Genomic DNA, 13,101 nt, shown 5'->3' with positions numbered 1-13,101 from the left:
GATAACTTAACAAGACACAGATGAACTAAAGAAAACAGCCAAAACCAACACAAGGACTGGAACGGGAGTGGAGAAAATGAAATCAGGGATGTGTGTGTGTGTTACATGTGTTAAATGCCATGCACATGTATTCACCAGCTAGTGTATCTGTTACTTGGAAGTTATAATTGATATACGGAGCTTATGGTTCACTTTGTGTAACTAGAAATAGTGTAAAGTCAAATACTGATTGTCAACTGACAAACAACTACTCCACTAAAATAGAGGTTAATATTTTGTGCTTGCAGGTTACCAGGGGCCGTATCCAATCAAGTTAGTCATTTACAACTCCAATATCACCAACCAAAAGAATTTGACCTACTCCACTAATATTGCATACAGAGGGATCTTACTTGGTGCTCTGCGGACACTGGAAAACAACGGAAAACTGAAGTAAGTTGTATTTGGCTTCAAAATTCTAAAATATGTATCAGAACATCATTGTCATTTATATAGATTTTAAAATGGAGACCATTTTGTATATGCAATTTACAATAAGCTGTGGTATATGTGATCTGAGCCATGCCAGGGATGTCAGTAGTACAAGTGTCAGAGAAGTGTCATTGGTTTGTCTGCACAGTTTCACTGTAACCGAGGACCCGAACTACGGCCCTTTTCTCAAGAGTGTGAATGGGGTAGAGGGGAACAGTGCTGACCAGACGTACTGGGAGATACTCAGCCAGCTCCAGAATGGCACCATAATAAGGCCTGATGTGGGTGAGTATGGATTCAGGACAATACAGAGGGTTCATGTTGCCTTGCTGGCAGCATTGAGAAGGAAATGTTTAAAATTTATTTCACTACAGATTACATCATGCAGAATACATGCAAATTAAATGTGATTTAAATAATATCAAAGTAACACATTTTAAATACTTTGGATTACATCAACATTGCTTTGGAAAATGTTGGACAATGTTTAATTTTTTAAAACCTTGGAATAATTCCTCACGTTGATGGAAAACGTTACTGATTAAAATGTAAGGGCATGTATTCTGGAATCTGTAGTGAAATGCATTTTTAAAGTAATGTTCCCAACACTGCTTGCTGCACAGATGAACATGTATGCTACATGTTATCACAGACTGACCTAAGAGAACTTTTTGCAGGTGTTGGATGTTTCATTCCAAATCCGAATGATACAGTTATCCTGAAATTCACCACTTGGAAAAAAAAAGACGTCACAACAGTGTGATCTACCGGGAACCTTGGAATACTTGATTCGTCTTGGTCAAATAAAAGCAAATGTTTTAATGGCAAAATAAATTGGGTTGAAAATAAAATTAAATGAAAACATGAAATATTTATTATTCTTCTTTCATGGCATAAAATTGTCAAATGTTCTTTGTAATCCTTTATGATCCATTACAGAAGCTCACGGTTTCCTGTGACATTTGGTCTTCAGGCAGAAGACATGTTTATTGTAATATGTTTCTTCCCATATTTTAAACTGCTCTCTACTATTGGTGTTGCAGCTTCTCAAAAATGCTTACAGGAGAATTTTTCTAATTAAGCATCAACTCCTAAACAACGATGCCTTCCGAGGTGACATTCCGTTTCAGTCCAAGCTATTCCTGGACACAAAAAGAGAGTTTAAAATTTCCAACATGAAATGCAATCCCAAACTTAAAGAAAAAAGGTTAGAGGTTACCGCCACACTACCTGTCCTAGCCAAACGGAGCCGTACTTGTTAATCCCTAGTGTTCCGAACTAAATGCCCAGTCTCCAGCAGGTGTCTCTGTTCTACATCCAACATACAGTCACGTACCCCTCATCCACCTCCACTACAGAGACCAGCGACTCTGACTCACATACAGTCAATGCTCTGACTTCACAGATCCATGGAGCTACCAAACATAAGTGATGCTCGCCTACAAGCAAAGCACACAGAAAGAGGGCACGAGTGTGTCCTGTCTGGACAAAGGCCAGACACTCCTAAACTTGTTCTAAATAGATATTTCTGAACTCTTGTCTGGGGTTTGGCAGTAGAATCTGTATTAGATGGGGAAGTACTTTTGGAAATGTGCCAACATCTATAAGTTTCGCGTCTTCCCTTGCTACAAGTAGCCTTAGACACTTAGGCTTGGGAAGGTGGGCCCTAGTCCTGTGTATACCCTTACCATGACGACAGTGGGGATGCTGGGCTGCCTGTGCGCTACCATCAAGAACAGTTGCTGGTGAGAGGGCGCCACCTGTAGGAGGTGTCCATGTACATCATTTACTTTATTAAAGAGGGAAGTTCCACTTAGAGCTTAATACTAATTACTCACCATTACTCACCTCTGTCTCACACACACATATATACACAACTATTTTTCACACATATGCACACCTCTATCTCACACACACACACACACACCTTAAGTCACTGACTGCCAAACAAGTTAAATAGCAAAACTAACTCTAATCTGCCAGTGGGACGTACTTCCTTTTTTGCTAAATAAAATAGGTCTTTACTTTTTATAATCTTATTTACTTTAGAGAAGTGTTTCATAGACACTAACATTAACAAATCAATTACCGGACACAAAGGAACAAATTCATCCAATTATCATTGCCAGTCAGACACTGGTTGTGAAAAACTCCTAAGCAATTTTGAAATTGCATATATTATCACAAAACTGGTTTAATACATATAGAAAATATCCAAGCTGCAAATAACAGGTATCACAGGATTTCTGGTTTTGTTTTGTTTTGTGTTGTTGTTGCACATGCTCAAATATGCTGATTTTCTCACTGTAGAAAAGCAAACATTCTGAATTCCAATATCCACTTCTATTATAAGGTGTTTCCATATTTCACAGTCATATAAAAACTGAGACCAACAGCTTAAAAGTCCACGTCGCTTATCCTTTGGGGCATTTGAGTAGTCTTCTAACTAAGACATTACTGTAAATCTGAGTCATGTGATGTCCAGTCTGTCCCTGACCTCTAGTTTTTCATTACTTCCTACTACTGAATCCTTATTCCTTATGGAAGGTTAATTAAAATGACCAATTCATTAAAATATTTCACTGCACTCAAAAGAGAATGCAGACAGGTGTATAAAAGTACTCCTCACATAACCACTGTGGCTGACAACAGTCAGTTGTAGGGTTAAGCCTTTGTTTTGTTAACCTCTATTTTAGTGGAGTAGTTGTTTGCTGACAAATATAGTTGGAAGCATGTCCATAGGAAGGAACCATGATGGGATTGTTTTTATTGTAGTCAGATTGTTATTATTGGAGACACACTTTGTATGGCCATAAGGAACAGAACATAGTTTGTGTGGTTTGGTGAAGCACAATTTGAGTTCAACTAAAGCTGGAAGATCTGCAGAACCTGCGGTTTCCTTTCTTTGCCCCTTTTTGAATTAATGCGACCAATGAGCTAGAAAAGTTTATATGTTTTATGTTATACTCATTACATATGCTAGTGAGCTGGCTGATAACTAATATGTTAGCTGAGGTTTTGTTGAACATTTAAGCTAATTGTTGCTTAACAGCCTGTTGTAAGGTGTATGTTGTTTTGTGTGATCTTTTTCATAAGTGTTTTCTGAAAGAATGTAATGCACTAAATCAATATGATTTGTCTATTTTATTATATAGTTCTCATGTTTGAAGGCATGGACGTGCAAAACAAACGCCTGTAATCAAGAATGCCTCGTGTTCATGACCTAACTGGAAGGGAGCCAGAGGAGTCTACAACCACCCTTAAACCTTTACGCTCAGACATGTGGAATAAATTACTTGACAAAGATTTATAAGAAGTTTAAATCTTTTCCCTCCATTATTTACATCAGTTCAAATTATGCAAGCAATAAAAACACATGTATAATTAAAGTTAATCTTATGACCTTGTGATGTCACCAGAGAATCCATTGTATTCTGATATGAAAGGTCAGACTATATATTAAATTAGCATGGAAATGGTGTTTGCTGTGTAATCTTGTTATTTCATAAGATTTTACAATGAAAGATCAAAATTAAACATAAATGAAACCCAAATTTATATATAAAAACAATTTCCCCACTCGCCCTCTGAGTGGTCTTTTTCCTTCAAGTGCAGGTCCTCTACCAGAGGTCTGGGAGATTGAGGGTCCTGTGTCTTAGCTGTTCCCAGGACTGCACTCATCTGGACTGAGACCTCAGATGTTGCTGGAGCCATTCGCCCAGTTTGTGGGTCACTGGCGCTCTGGTTACCAGTTGCTTTCACCTTCCAGCTCTTCTCTCAGCCCTTGGTATTTATTTCTCTCTCTCTCTCTCTCTCTCTCTCTCTCTCTCTCTCTCTCTCTCTCTATCTATATATATATATATATATACTGTCATGGCCAAGAGTTTTGAGACTAGCACAAATTTTTTTTTCACAAACTTTGCTACTTCAGTTTTTATGGTGACAATTTTGCATTAACTCTAGATTGTGAAGAGCGATCAGATGAATTGCAAGTCATTGCAGATTCATTCCTTGCCATGAAAAATAACTTAATCACAAAAATTGCTGCATTCCAGCCACTGCATTTCATTACTGCCACAAAATGGCCTGCTAACATCATTTCTGTAATCTTCTTGTTAGCTGAGGAGAAAGTGTTAACGAGGACACGGCAACTGATATCACTCTGTCATGCTGATTAGAAGAGCAGAGTGGTTGCTTTAAATCGGTGGTGGTGCTTGAAGTTTTCTTCTGTTAATCATGGTTACCTCCAAGAAAACACACAGTCATTGTTACATTGCATCAAAAGGGCTTCACAGACAAGGACATTGCTGCTTGTAAGATAGCACCTAAATCAACCATTTATCAAATCATCAAGAACTTTAAGGAGAGAGGTTCAATTGCAGTGAAGAAGGCTTCAGGGCGGCCAAGAAAGTCAAGCAAGTGCCAGGACCGTCTTCTAAAGAGAATGCAGTTAAGGCATCGGGTCACCACCAGTGCAGAAAACAGTTGTGAGTGTATCTGCACGCAACACAGTGAGGCAGAGGCTTTTGGAGGATGGCTTGGTGTCAAGAAGGGCAGCAAAGAAGCCACTTCTCTCCAAGAAAAACACCAAGGACAGACTGACATTCTGCAGGAAGTACAGGGATTGGACTGCAGAGGACTGGGGTAAAGTTATTTTCTCTGATGAAGCCCCCTTCAGACTGTTTGGGACATCTGGACAAATGATTGCTCGGAGTAGAAAAGGTGAGTGCTACCATGAGTCCTGTGTCATGCCAGCAGTGAGGCATCCTGAGACCATTCATGTATGGGGTTGCTTCTCATCCAAAGCAGTGGGTTTGCTCAAACCTTTGCCTAAGAACACTACCATGAATAATCAATTCAAAATCAAAATGTATTTCTATAGTGCTTTTTACAACAGATGTCACAAAGTCCAAGCCCTCAGTGAGTAAACCAAGGGTGACAGTGGCAAAGAAAAACTCCCTACAGCATGAGGAAGAAACCTTGAGAGGAACCAAGACTCAAAGGGGGACCATCCTCCTCTGGCAATGGTCACCACAATAATAACAAATTTAAAGAGAAAAATAACTAAAAAAAAAAAAAAAGCAATTAATGTCTAGTCCAACTTTCCAGAGGTCCTAGCCTTGTCCCGAGGTGTGCATGTGTCTGAGACCCATCCTGCAAGAGAACGTCCATTAAGGGCAACGGAGAGTGGTTGTCTGGGGTGGAGGTGTGGTGGGCTACAGTAGGGGGCATCAGGGGTTGGTGGGAGTAGTCAAGGCAGCTGAGATGGGTTGAGGCCCTCAGTCAACAACCTTGAGTGACAAAAAAGAGGTGAAGTGACAACATCATAACATCCCAGTTTACCATAACTCTTAATGCCCATGGATCCCCAGATCTACACCTTTACCTAAGAAGTGAAGCAGTTAATAAAATGCCTGACTGCACAGATATTGAGACTGTGTCTGAATCTCGGACATTTACAGGAAGGTTATTCCATAGTGTGGGAGGCTCTGCCCTCTACGGTAGATTAAGGAAAAAGGATAAGGTATCAAAGAATCAAGAATAAGGAATGGTATCAAAACATCCTCCAAGACCAACTTCTCCCAACGATCTAGGAGCAATTTGGTGATGAACCGTTCTTTTTCCAGCTTGACTGAGCACCATGTCACAAGGCAAAAGTGATAACCAGATGGTTCAGAGAACAAATAAATTGTGTCCATGGCCAGGAAACTCCCCAGATCTCAATCCCATTGAGAACCTGTAGTCAATCCTCAAAAAGAGAATGGACAAATAAAACATAGACACTGTGATCAACTCCAAGCAATGATTAGGCAAGAATGGGTTGCCATCAGTCAAGATTTTACACAGAAGCTGATATCTAGCATGCCAAGGCAAATTGCAGAAGTCTTAAAAAAGAAGGGTCAACACTAAATATTAAGGTGTGTGTGTGTGTATATAGGAATGTAAATGTATGTATGTATGCATGTGTGTGTGTGTGTGTGTGTGTGTGTGTGTGTGTGTATGTATGTATGTGTTTATGTGTGTGTGTGTATACATACACACACACACACACACACACACACACACACACACACACACACACACACACACATACATACATACATACATACATACATACACAAACACTGCCTGGCCAAAAAAAGGTCACCACCTGGATTTAAGTAAGCAAATAGGTAAGAGCCTCCCATTGGATAATTACTGCATGGGTGATTATGTTTCAGCTGGCAACAAGTTATTTAACCCTAACTGATGCAGTGAGTAGCTTCTCATTTGTTAAACAACCATGTCGAAAGACACATCCTGTGGTCGTGGAAATGATGTTAATCTGTTTCAGAAGGGTCAAATTATTGGCATGCAACAAGCAGAGAAAACAAGGATATTGCTTAAACTACTAAAATTGGGTTAAGAACTGTCCAACACATTATTAAAAAGTGGAAGGACAGTGGAGAAACATCATCTTCAAGGGAGGAATGTGGTCCGAAAAAAATCTTGAATGATTGTGATCAGCGATCACTTAAACATGTGGTGAAATCAAATCGTAGAAAAACAGCAGAACTCAGGGATATGTTTAATAGTGAAAGTAAGAGCATTTCCAAACACACAATGCAAATGGAACTCAAGGGATTGGGACTAAAGCTGTGTAGCCTTAAGAAAACCACTTGCCAGAGAGGCTAACCGGCAAAAACAGCTTCAATTTGCTAGGGAGCATAAAGATTGGACTCTGGAGCAATGGAAGAAGGTTATGTGGTCTAATGAGTCCAGCTTTACGCTGTTTCAGAGTGATGGGCGTATCAGGGTAAGAAGAGAGGCGGCTGAAGTGATGCACCCATCATGCCTAGTGTCTATCATACAAGCCTGTGGGGGCAGTACTATGACCTGGGGTTGCTGCAGTTGTTCAGGTCTAGGTTCAGCAACGTTATGTGCCCAAAGAATGAGGTCAGCTGACTGCCTGAATATACTGAACGACCAGGTTATTCCATCAATTGATTTTTTCTTCCCTGATGGCATGTGCATATTCCAAGATAACATTGCCAGGATTCATCGGGCTCAAATTGTGAAAGAGTGGTTCAGGCAACATGAGACATCATTTTCACACATGGATTGGCCACCACAGAGTCCAGACCTGAACCCCATTGAGAATATTTGGGATGTGCTGGAGAAGACTTTGCGCAGTGGTCCAAATCTCCCATCATCAATACAAGATCTTGGGGGAAAAATTAATGCAACTCTGGACAGAAATAAATAGTTACATTGCAGAAGCTTGTGGAAACGATGCCACAGCAAATGCGTGCTGTAATCAAGGCTAAAGGCGGTCCAACGAAATATTAGTGTTATATATAAAAATTTGTATGTGTGTGTACATGATGTAGAAGGCTGGAGCATCTGCCAAATCCATAAATGTACATTTGTATTTAATATTTTGTATAGTTAGTGTTTAATTATGGTTTTCTGATGACAAAATAAATCTATAGGATTTAACAATAAGACTTAATCTAGATTTTTTAAACTAAAAGATTTTAAACCAAAATATTTTAAACAAAGAGACAAATGTTTTATGAAGCTTATTGATTTCGTCCTTCCAAGCAGATACCAAAAAAAGCAGGAAGTAAAATGCTATAGTCATGTAAAAGTGGTGCAACATGCGAGCCTTCTCACTAAGAGAAGAGAGCCCACACAGCTCCTGAGATGGTCTACAGAGACTTGTTTCTTCTTTCCATGCCACTACTGACATGCTTATCGTGTCCGATGGTTTTCCCTACAGGTGAGCATGCACACATTTCATTTAGCTTTTGTTATATATACATGTATATTATACGCACGTCTTCACAGCTGAAGAATGGCCTCTAAACATCTTGTTTCTCTGGAAATCCTTTGTACTGCACTGCAATTTGGACTTCTCTCTGTATTGAAATATACGTCTGACTTCTCTGTGTGATTTAGAAATGATGGTTCAGCATTCAGCATGATTGTCTGTCCCTCTCACACCTTTCCTTGTCTATCATGTATGTTACATGGAAGTCGCAGTATAAATGCTTAAATCAGTTCTGAACCGAATGTCATTTTGAGGACCGTGTAGAAACACCATTTTTTTCAGACATACCTTCAATAATAATTATTATCCAATAATGCATTTTTGACTGCAGATCTTGAAGAGGATCAAATTACATTAATTGTATTCAACTCCCTCATCAATGATACTAAGAATTACATCACTAAAATCGCACACAGAGGAATTCTACTTGGAGCTATGAGGAGGCTGCAAAAAAACCACATGCTTAAGTATGTCACATTGTACTTTAAAATTCAAGTTGTGCACTATGCAAGTAATAAGTATGGACTTTATATAGATCATATAATAAAGACATCAGTGTTCAACCAAAGCCCAAGTAATGTATCTTTAAAAGAACGGAGAAAGGTTGCAGCACTGAAAAGCATTGTATTGTCTGCGCAGTTTCACCGTAACAGAGTACCCGGACTACGGGCCTTTCCTTGTGAGTGTGAATGGGTTGGCAAGGAATGACACTCAGAAGACGTACTGGGAGATCCTGGACAAGCTCCAGAATGGCACCATAATAAGGCCTGATGTGGGTGAGTACGGATTCAGTACTACAGCTGATGAAGGACCTGTGTCCAAAACATTTTGTTTCTCTGGAACCTGTCTACTTTACTACAATTATTTATATATATATATATACACACACACACACACACACACACACACACACACACACACACACACACACACACACTGACTTAGGTTTACCATTTTCAGGCATGGGATGTTATATTCCCAGACAATATAATGTGGTTATCTTAAAATTCACTACCTGGTGTACGAAGAGGAGACAATTGTGTGATACGCACCAGATTTCTAGTTAGACTAGGCTTGTCCCTATCAAATAAAATAAAAATGAATTCAGATAAAAAGCACAACTCATGAAGATTGTATTAATGCATTCAATCAGCATCTATACCAGTTCAGGGTCATGGGGACAGAGCCCATCATGGCCCACCAGTTCAGCAGAGGCCACATGAAGATTCAGTACAAAATGAAATTATTCTGATTTTTCTTTCACAGATGAAATATTTGGAAAATCAATAGCAATGCTTGAACCATTGAAAAGGCTTCAGGCGATGCACAGATATTTTGGCCTTCATCTTAAGACTCAAACCTTATTACAAAGTCTCATTAAGAAATGGCTGTTGTTGGTGTTTCACAAACATGTTACACACTTCCTGTTCCAAACATTTCTCTTAAAGCCCTTACATGAACTCCATTACAACATTTGATCAAACAGCTTTCAAAATTAATGTATGAATTTACCCAACAATTTGTAATTAACTGCAATGTAATGCCAAATAAAACCTAAATGTAGCCAGCTAATTACACTCAATACTGGTGCAAAAGTAATAATACCTGTGCTCGCGATGTGCAGCTCAGGACAGCACAGCGGGTTCGTGTTGCCTTGCTGGAAGTGTTGAGAAGGTTATGTTTAAAATTGATTTCACTACAGATTACATAATGCAGAATACATGCAAATTAAATGTGATTTAAATGATATCAAAGTGAGTAACACATTTTAAATACTTTGGATTACAACAACATTGCTTTGGAAAATGTTGGACAATGTTTAATTAATTTTTTAAAACCTTGGAATAATTCCTCAGATTGATGGAAAACGTTACTGATTAAAATGTAAGGGCATGTATTCTGGAATCTGTAGTGAAATGCATTTTTAAAGTAATGTTCCCAACACTGCTTGCTGGACAGATGAACATGTATGAACATGTATGCTACATGTTATCACAGACTGACCTAAGAGAACCTTTTGCAGGTGTTGGATGTTTCATTCCAAATCCGAATGATACAGTTATCCTGAAATTCACCACTTGGAAAAAAAAAGACGTCACAACAGTGTGATCTACCGGGAACCTTGGAATACTTGATTCGTCTTGGTCAAATAGAAGCAAATGTTTTAATGACAAAATAAATTGGGTTGAAAATAAAATTAAATGAAAACATGAAATCTTTATTATTCTTATTTCATGGCATAAAATTGTCAAATGTTCTTTGTAATCCTTTATGATCCATTACAGAAGCTCACGGTTTCCTGTGACATTTGGTCTTCAGGCAGAAGACATGTTTATTGTAATATGTTTCTTCCCATATTTTAAACTGCTCTCTACTATTGGTGTTGCAGCTTCTCAAAAATGCTTACAGGAGAATTTTTCTAATTAAGCATCAACTCCTAAACAACGATGCCTTCCGAGGTGACATTCCGTTTCAGTCCAAGCTATTCCTGGACACAAAAAGAGAGTTTAAAATTTCCAACATGAAATGCAATCCCAAACTTAAAGAAAAAAGGTTAGAGGTTACCGCCACACTACCTGTCCTAGCCAAACGGAGCCGTACTTGTTAATCCCTAGTGTTCCGAACTAAATGCCCAGTCTCCAGCAGGTGTCTCTGTTCTACATCCAACATACAGTCACGTACCCCTCATCCACCTCCACTACAGAGACCAGCGACTCTGACTCACATACAGTCAATGCTCTGACTTCACAGATCCATGGAGCTACCAAACATAAGTGATGCTCGCCTACAAGCAAAGCACACAGAAAGAGGGCACGAGTGTGTCCTGTCTGGACAAAGGCCAGACACTCCTAAACTTGTTCTAAATAGATATTTCTGAACTCTTGTCTGGGGTTTGGCAGTAGAATCTGTATTAGATGGGGAAGTACTTTTGGAAATGTGCCAACATCTATAAGTTTCGCGTCTTCCCTTGCTACAAGTAGCCTTAGACACTTAGGCTTGGGAAGGTGGGCCCTAGTCCTGTGTATACCCTTACCATGACGACAGTGGGGATGCTGGGCTGCCTGTGCGCTACCATCAAGAACAGTTGCTGGTGAGAGGGCGCCACCTGTAGGAGGTGTCCATGTACATCATTTACTTTATTAAAGAGGGAAGTTCCACTTAGAGCTTAATACTAATTACTCACCATTACTCACCTCTGTCTCACACACACATATATACACAACTATTTTTCACACATATGCACACCTCTATCTCACACACACACACACACACCTTAAGTCACTGACTGCCAAACAAGTTAAATAGCAAAACTAACTCTAATCTGCCAGTGGGACGTACTTCCTTTTTTGCAAAATAAAATAGGTCTTTACTTTTTATAATCTTATTTACTTTAGAGAAGTGTTTCATAGACACTAATATTAACAAATCAATTACCGGACACAAAGGAACAAATTCATCAATTCAATTATCATTGCCAGTCAGACACTGGTTGTGAAAAACCCCTAAGCAATTTTGAAATTGCATATATTATCACAAAACTGGTTTAATACATATAGAAAATATCCAAGCTGCAAATAACAGGTATCACAGGATTTCTGGTTTTGTTTTGTGTTGTTGTTGCACATGCTCAAATATGCTGATTTTCTCACTGTAGAAAAGCAAACATTCTGAATTCCAATATCCGCTTCTATTATAAGGTGTTTCCATATTTCACAGTCATATAAAAACTGAGACCAACAGCTTAAAAGTCCACATCCCTTATCCTTTGGGGCATTTGAGTAGTCTTCTAACTAAGACATTACTGTAAATCTGTATCATGTGATGTCCAGTCTGTCCCTGACCTCTAGTTTTTCATTACTTCCTACTACTGAATCCTTACTCATTATGGAAGGTTAATTAAATGGCCAATTCATTAAAATATTTCACTGCACTCAAAAGAGAATCCAGACAGGTGTATGAAAATACATGAATGAATGGTTCTCTGTGTGATTTAGAAGTGATAGTTCAGTATTCAGTATGAAGTAAAATGCTATAGTCATGTAAAAGTGGTGCAACACGCGAGCCTTCTCACTAAGAGAAGAGAGCCCACACAGCTCCTGAGATGGTCTACAGAGACTTGTTTCTTCTTTTCATGCCACTACTGACATGCTTATCGTGTCCGATGGTTTTCCCTACAGGTGAGCATGCACACGTTTCATTTAGCTTTTGTTATATATACATGTATATTATACGCACGTCTTCACAGCTGAAGAATGGCCTCTAAACATCTTGTTTCTCTGGAAATCCTTTGTACTGCACTGCAATTTGGACTTCTCTCTGTATTGAAATATACGTCTGACTTCTCTGTGTGATTTAGAAATGATGGTTCAGCATTCAGCATGATTGTCTGTCCCTCTCACACCTTTCCTTGTCCATCATGTATGTTACATGGAAGTCGCATTATAAATGCTTAAATAATTTCTGAACCGAATGTCATTTTGAGGACAGCATAGAAACACCATTTTTTCAGACATACCTTCAATAATAATTATTATCCAATAAAACATTTTTGATCTTGAACTCAAATTACATTAATTGTATTCACCTCCCTCAACAATGATACTAAGAATTACATCACTAAACTCGCACACAGAGGAATTCTACTTGGAGCTATGAGGAGGCTGCAAAAAACACACATGCTTAAGTATGTCACATTGTAGTTTAAAATTCAAGTCATACACTATGCAAGTAATAAGTATGGAATTTATATAGATCATATAATAAAGACATCAGTGTTCAACCAAAGCCCAAGTAATGTATCTTTAAAAGAACAGAGA

The sequence above is a fragment of the Electrophorus electricus genome, chromosome 15 (assembly GCF_013358815.1).
Source record: "Electrophorus electricus isolate fEleEle1 chromosome 15, fEleEle1.pri, whole genome shotgun sequence".
In the NCBI taxonomy this organism is placed as follows: Eukaryota; Metazoa; Chordata; class Actinopteri; order Gymnotiformes; family Gymnotidae; genus Electrophorus; species Electrophorus electricus.
The sequence above is the reverse complement of the archived record's forward strand: the minus strand, read 5'-3'. Positions refer to the sequence as shown.